The sequence below is a fragment of the Dendrobates tinctorius genome, unplaced genomic scaffold (assembly GCF_039654945.1).
Source record: "Dendrobates tinctorius isolate UK_male_01 unplaced genomic scaffold, ASM3965494v1 ptg000016l, whole genome shotgun sequence".
NCBI classification, from domain to species: Eukaryota; Metazoa; Chordata; class Amphibia; order Anura; family Dendrobatidae; genus Dendrobates; species Dendrobates tinctorius.
In genome coordinates this window covers 65,643,951-65,653,542 of record NW_027361684.1, presented here as the reverse complement: position 1 = coordinate 65,653,542, position 9,592 = coordinate 65,643,951, and positions in this window count along the sequence as shown.

Below are 9,592 nucleotides of genomic sequence, written 5' to 3'. Positions count from 1 at the left end.
GACAAATATGAAATAATCCAGATTATGGAAATATTAAGGGTATATGTTACTGAGGACATAACTACTCTGCATTTGGTATCAACATAAAGGCCTTATTTTTATTTTTCATTTTCAATTTTTATTTTTTAATTCTTAAATTTTTATTTTTTCTCTCAATCAAGAAAAAAATCCTCAATATTTAATAATGTAATGTCTAGTATGAGAATATTGCTTCATTAAATATAGCAATGATATGGTTCCATTATTAAGGAAAAATGTTTCAATTCTGAGTTATGTGCAACAATTCTTCCATTCATCCATTCATTCATTCGCTCACTCATACAGTCATATGTTAAAGTTTGGGCACCCCTATTAATGTTAACCTTTTTTCTTTATAACAATTTTGGTTTTTGCAACAGCTATGTCAGTTTAATATATCTAATAACTGATGGACTCAGTTATATTTCTGGATTCAAATGAGGTTTATTGTACTAACAGAAAATGTGCAATCTGCATTTAAACAAAATTTGACCGGTGCAAAAGTATGGGCACCTCAACAGAAAAGTGACATTAATATTTCGTAGATCCTCCTTTTGCAAAAATAACAGCCTCTAGTCGCTTCCTGTAGCTATTAATGAGTTCCTGGATCCTGGATGAAGGTATTTGTGACCATTCCTGTTTACAAAACAATTCCAGTTCAGTTACGTTTGATGGTCGCCGACCATGGACAGCCCGCTTCAAATCATCCCACAGATGTTCAATGATATTCAGGTCTGGGGACTGGGATGACCATTCCAGAACATTGTAATTGTTCCTCTGCATGAATGCCTGAGTAGATTTGGAGCGGTGTTTTGGATCATTGTCTTGCTGAAATATCCATCCCCTGCGTAACTTCAACTTCGTCACTGATTCTTGCACATTATTGTCAAGAATCTGCTAATACTGAGATGAATCCATGCGACCCTCAACTTTAACAAGATTCCCGATGCCGGCATTGGCCACACAGCCCAAAAGCATGATGGAACCTCCACCAAATTTTACTGTGGGCAGCAAGTGTTTTTTTTGGAATGCTGTGTTTTTTAGCCTCCATGCATAACGCCTTTTTGTATGACCAAACAACTCAATCTTTGTTTCATCAGTCTACAGGACCTTCTTCCAAAATGTAACTGGCTTGTCCAAATGTGCTTTTGCATACCTCAGGCGACTCTGTTCGTGGTGTGCTTGCAGAAATGGCTTCTTTCGCATCACTCTCCCATACAGCTTCTCCTTGTGCAAAGTGCGCTGTATTGTTGACTGATGCACAGTGACACCATCTGCAGCAAGATGATGCTGCAGGTCTTTGGAGGTGGTCTGTGGATTGTCCTTGACTGTTCTCACCATTCTTCTTCTCTGCCTTTCTGATATTTTTCTTTGCCTGCCACTTCTGGGCTTAACAAGAACTGTACCTGTGTTCTTCCATTTCCTTACTATGTTCCTCACAGTGGAAACTGACAGGTTAAATCTCTGAGACAACTTTTTGTATCCTTCCCCTGAAAAGCTATGTTGAATAATCTTTGTTTTCAGATCATTTGAGAGTTGTTTTGAGGAGCCCATGATGCCACTCTTCATAGGAGAATCAAATAGGAGAACTACTTGCAATTGGCCACCTTAAATACCTTTTCTCATGATTTGATACACCTGGCTATGAAGTTCAAAGCTCAATGGGGTTACAAAACCAATTTAGTGCTTCAGGAAGTCAGTAAAAAGTAGTTAGGAGTGTTCAAATCAAGAAAATGATAAGGGTGCCCATACTTTTGCACCGGTCAAATTTTGTTTAAATGCAGATTGCACACTTTCTCTTAGTACAATAAACCTCATTTGAATCCAGAAATATAACTGAGTCCATCAGTTATTAGATATATGAAACTGAAATAGCTGTTGCAAAAACCAAAATTGTCATAAAGAAAAAAGGTTAACATTAATAGGGGTGCCCAAACTTTAACATATGACTGTATATTCTTATTTTGGTTCATGGCTACACATTCTTGCATATTATTGGTATAATAAATATATTCTATTAATAAAGTTTCAATAATAAAGATGAAAACACCTGTTATATAAAACACACTGACACCTATGGGTTGAAAAAGGTAATTACACCTATGGCATAAAAAATGTTCTATCACATGAAGAATATGGTTAATAATGTATTATCACTTATTATTGTTTTATTATTCCAAACAAGAATTTCATATTAATATTCTGATAATAATTATATGGATATTACTGATTGCTATGGTACGCTGTGATATTATAGGTTAGGAAAATTACCAGATTTGGTATAGAATAGGGAATGAAGACTTCAAGCAAGATACTGAAATTACGTTAATAAGGACTTTTCATATTTCTAAATTCAATTGATTCTTACCAGTTGCAAGAAGAAGAACGCGATCCAGAAGTCCCAGAAGGTAACAAAGCTAAGATTTCTGAGTATTAGACTGTGTTAATTACAAGTGCAGTATCCACCACTGACAGTCACAATTAAAGTATGTAACCTGACAACCACAACTACAGAGGATGATGATCCTATGATGCTGAGATGCACTATGTTATCACGCTCTTATCAAGATCCAGTGGTTTCCAATCACCTGTAAAGCTTCAGTGAAAAGCTGGTGAACAATAAGGTAATTGTCAGGAAGCTACAACCCTGACATGTGTCCTGTGCATCAGGACTAAGGACTGGTGCTATGTTTAGCAAGGAAGAGTCATTTAAACCCTTGCTTTGCTGACCAAAGAGGTCACACCTGTTCAAAGACCAGTGCCGATGGAGGATTCCAGAAATATCCAAGGCGAGCCAATGTACAGTCGTGGCCAAAAGTATTGACACCCCTGCAATTCTGTCAGATAATACTCTATTATCTTCATCTAATTTGTCTTAAATGAAAAACCACAAAAAGAATTGTCCTAAAGCCAAATTGGATATAATTCCACACCAAACATAAAAAAGAGGGTGGACAAAAGTATTGGCACTGTTCGAAAAATCATGTGATGCTTCTCTAATTTGTGTAACTAACAGCACCTGTAACTTACCTGTGGCACCTAACAGGTGTTGGCAATAAGTAAATCACACTTGCAGCCAGTTGACATGGATTAAAGTTGACTCAACCTCTGTCCTGTGTCCTTGTGTGTACCACATTGAGCATGGAGAAAAGAAAGAAGACCAAAGAACTGTCTGAGGACCAAATTGTGAGGAAGCATGAGCAATCTAAAGGCTACAAGTCCATCTCCAAAGACCTGAATGTTCCTGTGTCTACCGTGCGCAGTGTCATCAAGAAGTTTAAAGCCCATGGCACTGTGGCTAACCTCCCTAGATGTGGACGGAAAAGAAAAATTGACAAGAGATTTCAACTCAAGATTGTGCGGATGTTGGATAAAGAACCTCGACTAACATCCAAACAAGTTCAAGCTGCCCTGCAGTCCGAGGGTAGAACAGTGTCAACCCGTACTATCCGTCGGCGTCTGAATGAAAAGGGACTGTATGGTAGGAGACCCAGGAAGACCCCACTGCTAGAGTTTGCCAAAACTTACCTGAAAAAGCCTAAAACGTTTTGGAAGAATGTTCTCTGGTCAGATGAGACAAAAGTAGAGCTTTCTGGGCAAAGGCATCAACATAGAGTTTACAGGAGAAAAAAAGAGGCATTCAAAGAAAAGAACACGGTCCCTACAGTCAAACATGGCGGAGGTTCCCTGATGTTTTGGGGTTGCTTTGCTGCCTCTGGCACTGGACTGCTTGACCGTGTGCATGGCTTACGAAATCAGAAGACTACCAACAAATTTTGCAGCATAATGTAGGGCCCATTGTGAGAAAGCTGGGTCTCCCTCAGAGGTCATGGGTCTTCCAGCAGGACAATGACCCAAAACACACTTCAAAAAGCACTAGAAAATGGTTTGAGAGAAAGCACTGGAGACTTCTAAGGCAGCAGGCAATGAGTCCAGACCTGAATCCCATAGAACACCTGTGGAGAGATCTATAAATGGCAGTTTGGAGAAGGCACCCTTCTAATATCAGGGACCTGGAGCAGTTTGCCAAAGAAGAATGGTCTAAAATTCCAGCAGAGCATTGTAAGAAACTCATTGATGGTTACCGGAAGCGGTTGGTCGCAGTTATTTTGGCTAAAGGTTGTGCAACCAAGTATTAGGCTGAGGGTGCCAAATCTTTTGTCTGGCCCATTTTTGGAGTTTTGTGTGAAATGATCAATGTTTTGCTTTTTGCTTCATTCTCTTTTGTGTTTTTTCATTTAAGACAAATGAAATGAAGATAATAATACCAAAGAATTTGTGTTTGCAATCATTTTCAGGAAGAAACTGAGTATTATCTGACTGAATTGCAGGGGTGTCAATACTTATGGCCACAACTGTAAGTCCAGGTCTTTAAAGGTGAACAGATATTAAAGCTACATTTCATTTATAGACTTTGCTTTCTTATCAACGTTTGAATTTATGAACTTTGATTTGACACGACATGATTTCTACAATATCTATATGCTATTTCAAAGGAATTATAATATAAAGACTGTGTTTTAAAAAGAACCAAGAAGAAGACAGAAGACATCAAAATGAAGACCAGATGACATCAGATGATGATGACTGGACCTGAGAAGATGTTTCAATTTAGATTTAGGGAAGTATAATTATACATATTGTATATGAATATTGTTCACGGATTACCATAACATGAATTCACATCATTGAGTATCTATAACAATAATTTGATATTAAATTATTTTTAAAGAATAAAAGAAGGAAGAAGATCTTATTATATTTTGAGGGTTCCAATTAATGTCTGTCACCCTCAATAGGGGGAATTGTTAAATAGTAATCGGTTGTTTTATATTTCTTATTACACTCAGTTCTGTACTGAACGCATTGCCTTCTGCTGACACTACATATGTTATTTTTGTAAGTTTAGCTCATGGTAAATGTCAACTGCATATATATATATAGAGACCACGTGCTCTGGAGAGACGTATATAATTCATGGCTTACTTTAGGGGTCGCTCGCTCCTTCCCTACCACCATGAGACACACACTCGAGGAGTCATCTCTGCTCGGACACTACTTTGAATGGACAGCTGGTATGTAACTTAATCACATGTTGATTCCAGAGAAGTTCCTAACGAAGACAGACGTATTTTTCCATTCAGAGTTCCAGGGAAAGAAGGATACAAGCTTAGCTATGAACAAATGGACAATCTCTTTATAATCATTTTACCTATTTTTATGTTTTTCTGTAATAATTTTTCTTTGATGGAAGAATCCAAATAAACCACTACATTTTTTTTTATAAGAACATTGTCATATTTTAGAGTATCACATCTGGTAAGTCCTGAATAATATACAAGAATATGTATTTTTAACAAGAGCCTTCAGAGAAGCGGGCTGAAACCAATCATAAATGGCCTGTACCTTGGCCGGGTCCATTTCAATAGCAGACGGGGACAAAATGAATCGCAAAAATGAAATCCTCTGTACACCAAAATGACATTTCGATCCCTTAACATACAGAGTATTTTCCCTCAAAATCCGGAACACAGTCCGGACATGTTCCACATGAGAATCTCAATCACAGGAAGAAATCAAAATATCATCCAGATAAATGATCAAAAACTTATCCACAAAGTCCCGGAAAATATCGTTCATAAAAGATTGGAAGACAGAAGGGACATTAGTGAGGCCAAAAGGCATCACCAGGTACTCAAAATGTCCCTCTGGAGTATTAAACGCCGTCTTCCATTCATCCTCGTGCTTGATGCGAATAAGATTATACGCCCCCCTGAGGTCAAGTTTGGTAAACCAACAAGCACTTTTAACTCTGGAAAAATAAATCAGAAATCAGGGGTAACGGGTACTGATATTTAACAGTGACTTTGTTAAGGGAACCATAGTCAATACAAGGCCTTAATGAGCCATCATTTTTGACCACAAAAAAAAAACAGCACCCAAAGGTGAAGAGGATGGTCTAATATGACCCTTCTCTAATGATTCTTTGATATAAGATCGCATAGCATCATGTTCAGGTACCAATAAGTTGAAAAGCCGACCCTTGGGAAATTTACACCCGGGCATTAACTCAATTACACAGTCATAACTCCTATGAGGAGGCAAAGATGCAGACTTACTCTCACTAAATACATCAGAAAAATCAGCCAAATAGTCAGGAATATCATGAGACTGGGGAGAGGTGGAGAAAACAGGAGCGTCCCTAAGAACACACTGACAACCCCAACTCACCACAGACACAGATTTCCAGTCCAAAACAGGATTATGAGTTTGCAACCAAGGAAAACTCAGTACAATAATATCATGTAAATTGTGCAGCACCAAAAATTTACAATTCTCTTGGTGGTCCGGGGCGACCCGCATAATCACCTGGGTCCAAAACTGGGGTTTATTCTCTGCCAAAGGGGAAGCATCAATACCCCTCAAAGGAATAGGGGACCACAGGGGCACCATGAGGAAACCACAACGTTTGGCAAAGTCAAGATGCATCAGATTCAAAGCTGCTCCTGAATCAACAAAGGCCTTAGCAGAAAATGTAGACAAGAAGCAGATCAGGGCAACCGCCAACAGGAACTTAGGCTGTACACTGCCCACGGCAAATGAGTAAGCAAAACGCTTTTCTCGTTTAGGGCAGACAGAAATAGTATGAGAGGCATCTCCACAGAAAAAACACAGCTTATTACGCCTTCTAAACTCCTGACGTTGCGCCCTAGACACAACCCCATCACACTGCATAGGTAGGCACAGTAATGGGGCAGTCTCTGGTTGGCACAGTAATGTACAGTCTCTGGTTGGCACAGTAATGGAGCAGTCTCTGGCACAGTAATGGAGCAGTCTGTAGTTGGCACAGGAATGAAGCAGTCTCTGGTTGGCACTGTAATGGAGCATTCTCTGGTTGGCACAGTAATGGGGCAGTCTCTGGTTGGCACAGTAATGAAGCAGTCTCTGGTTGGCAAGGTATTGGGGCAGTCTCTGGCACAGTAATGGAGCAGTCTCTGATTGGCACAGTAATGGTGCAGTCTCTGGTTGACACAGTAATGGAGCAGTCTTTGGTTTTCACAGTAATGGAGAAGTCTATGGTTGGCACAGTAATGAAGCAGTCTCTGGTTGGCACAGTAACAGAGCAGTCTCTGGTTGGCACAGTAATGGGGCAGTCTCTGGTTGGCACAGTAATGGGGCAGTCTCTGGTTGGGACAGTAATGGGGCAGTCTTTGGTTGGCACAGTAATGGGGCAGTCTCTGGTTGGCACAGTAATGGGGCAGTCTCTGGTTGGCACAGTAATGGGGCAGTCTCTGGTTGGCACAGTAATGGGGCAGTGTTAAGGACGGCGGAACACGCTAAATAAAAATATAAATAAAGCGTGTTCGCCGCCCGGGGTCCACCGTGCGGTAGGTGACAAAACCGCTGCTGAGAGAGGCAGAGCACTAAGGCGGTAAGTGCACAAGGTTGACTGCACCTAGTGCACAAGAGCAAGCTCTGTTGCACACACAGAGCTGCAAGCATAAACATATGTTGTAAAAGCAGACTGTTTCACACACAGAGCTGCAAGCATGAGCACAAATACAAACGCTGAGTCTGTTAGAACTTCACAGAAGCTCAGCGACACAGACGCAGTATAAGGTCACAGGAGTCGCCAAGACTGACGGGACTGTCTCCGTCTAGACCTACCGTTAGACGTCTGGTGCAGAGGCGTTGCAACCGCGAACGCACACTGTGCTGCAACTGCAGCGTGGCAAGTATAGAGCCGCTGGCAAGGCACTGCCAGAAATGCTGGCGCAATGCAGGACGCTTTAGCTGCTGCAATGGATGAGGCTTGAGCGCGCTGGCGCTAGCGCTGCTACTGGCTGACCCAATCACTCACACATTCGTAATAACCAAGGAGGGGGATATTTAATGAGTCAGTCACCAGTCCAAGCGTCCGTCATCAAACATACAGCAGCAAGTATGAGAATACTAGCGCATGGCGGAACGGCCATGCGCACTTTTTATAGTGTACGGGACCTGCTGGAAATCCCCAGAGCCCTGAGCATAACCAATGGAATCAGGAGCAGGACCTGAGCACCTGACTCCTGAACTCCAATGGGAGCTCATCCCATGAGCATGCTCAAAAGAAGGGATGAAGGACTTAGCCTCTGTAGACAAATGTGAGAATCTGGATTCCTTCATAGGCATTGTAGAAACCAGATTCCTAACAGGCAGTTTCTGGTTGGCACAGTAATGGGGCAGTCTCTGGTTGGGACAGTAATGGGGCAATGTCTGGTTGGCACAGTAATGGAGCAGTCTTTGGTTTTCACAGTAATGGAGAAGTCACTGGTTGGCACAGTAATGAAGCAGTCTGGTTGGCACAGTAATGGGGCAGTCTCTGGTTGGCACAGTAATGGGGCAGTCTCTGGTTGGCACAGTAATGGGGCAGTCTCTGGTTGGCACACAGTAATGGGGCAGTCTCTGGTTGGCACAGTAATGGGGCAGTCTCTGGTTGGCACAGTAATGGAGCAGTCTCTGGTTGGCACAGTAATGGGGCAGTCTCTGGTTGGCACACAGTAATGGGGCAGTCTCTGGTTGGCACAGTAATGGGGCAGTCTCTGGTTGGTACAGTAATGGGGCAGTCTCTGGTTGGTACAGTAATGGGGCAGTCTCTGGTTGGCACACAGTAATGGGGCAGTCTCTGGTTGGCACACAGTAATGGGGCAGTCTCTGGTTGGCACATTAATGGGGCAGTCTCTGGTTGGCACACAGTAATGGGGCAGTCTCTGGTTGGTACAGTAATGGGGCAGTCTCTGGTTGGCACACAGTAATGGGGCAGTCTCTGGTTGGCACACAGTAATGGGGCAGTCTCTGGTTGGCACAATAGTGGGGCAGGCTCTAGTTGGCACAGTAATGAAGCAGTCTCTGATTGGGACAGTAATGGGGCAGTTTCTGGCTGGGACAGTAATGGGGCAGTGTCTGGTTGGCACAATAGTGGGGCAGTCTCTGATTGGGACAGTAATGGGGCAGTTTCTGGTTTGGACAGTAATGGGGCAGTCTCTAGTTGGCACAGTAATGAAGCAGTCTCTGATTGGGACACAGTAATGGGGCAGTCTCTGGTTGGCACAATAGTGGGGCAGTCTCTAGTTGGCACAGTAATGAAGCAGTCTCTGATTGGCACAGTAACGGGGCAGTTTCTGGTTTGGACAGTAATGGGGCAGTGTCTGGTTGGCACAATAGTGGGGCAGTCTCTGATTGGGACAGTAATGGGGCAGTTTCTGGTTTGGAGAGTAATGGGGCAGTCTCTAGTTGGCACAGTAATGAAGCAGTCTCTGGTTGGTACAGTAATGGGGCAGTCTCTGGTTGGTACAGTAATGGGGCAGTCTCTGGTTGGTACAGTAATGGGGCAGTCTCTGGTTGGCACACAGTAATGGGGCAGTCTCTGATTGGGACAGTAATGGGGCAGTTTCTGGCTGGGACAGTAATGGGGCAGTCTCTGGTTGGCACACAGTAATGGGGCAGTCTCTGGTTGGAACAGTAATGGGGCAGTCTCTGGTTGGTACAGTAATGGGGCAGTCTCTGGTTGGCACACAGTAATGGGGCAGTCTCT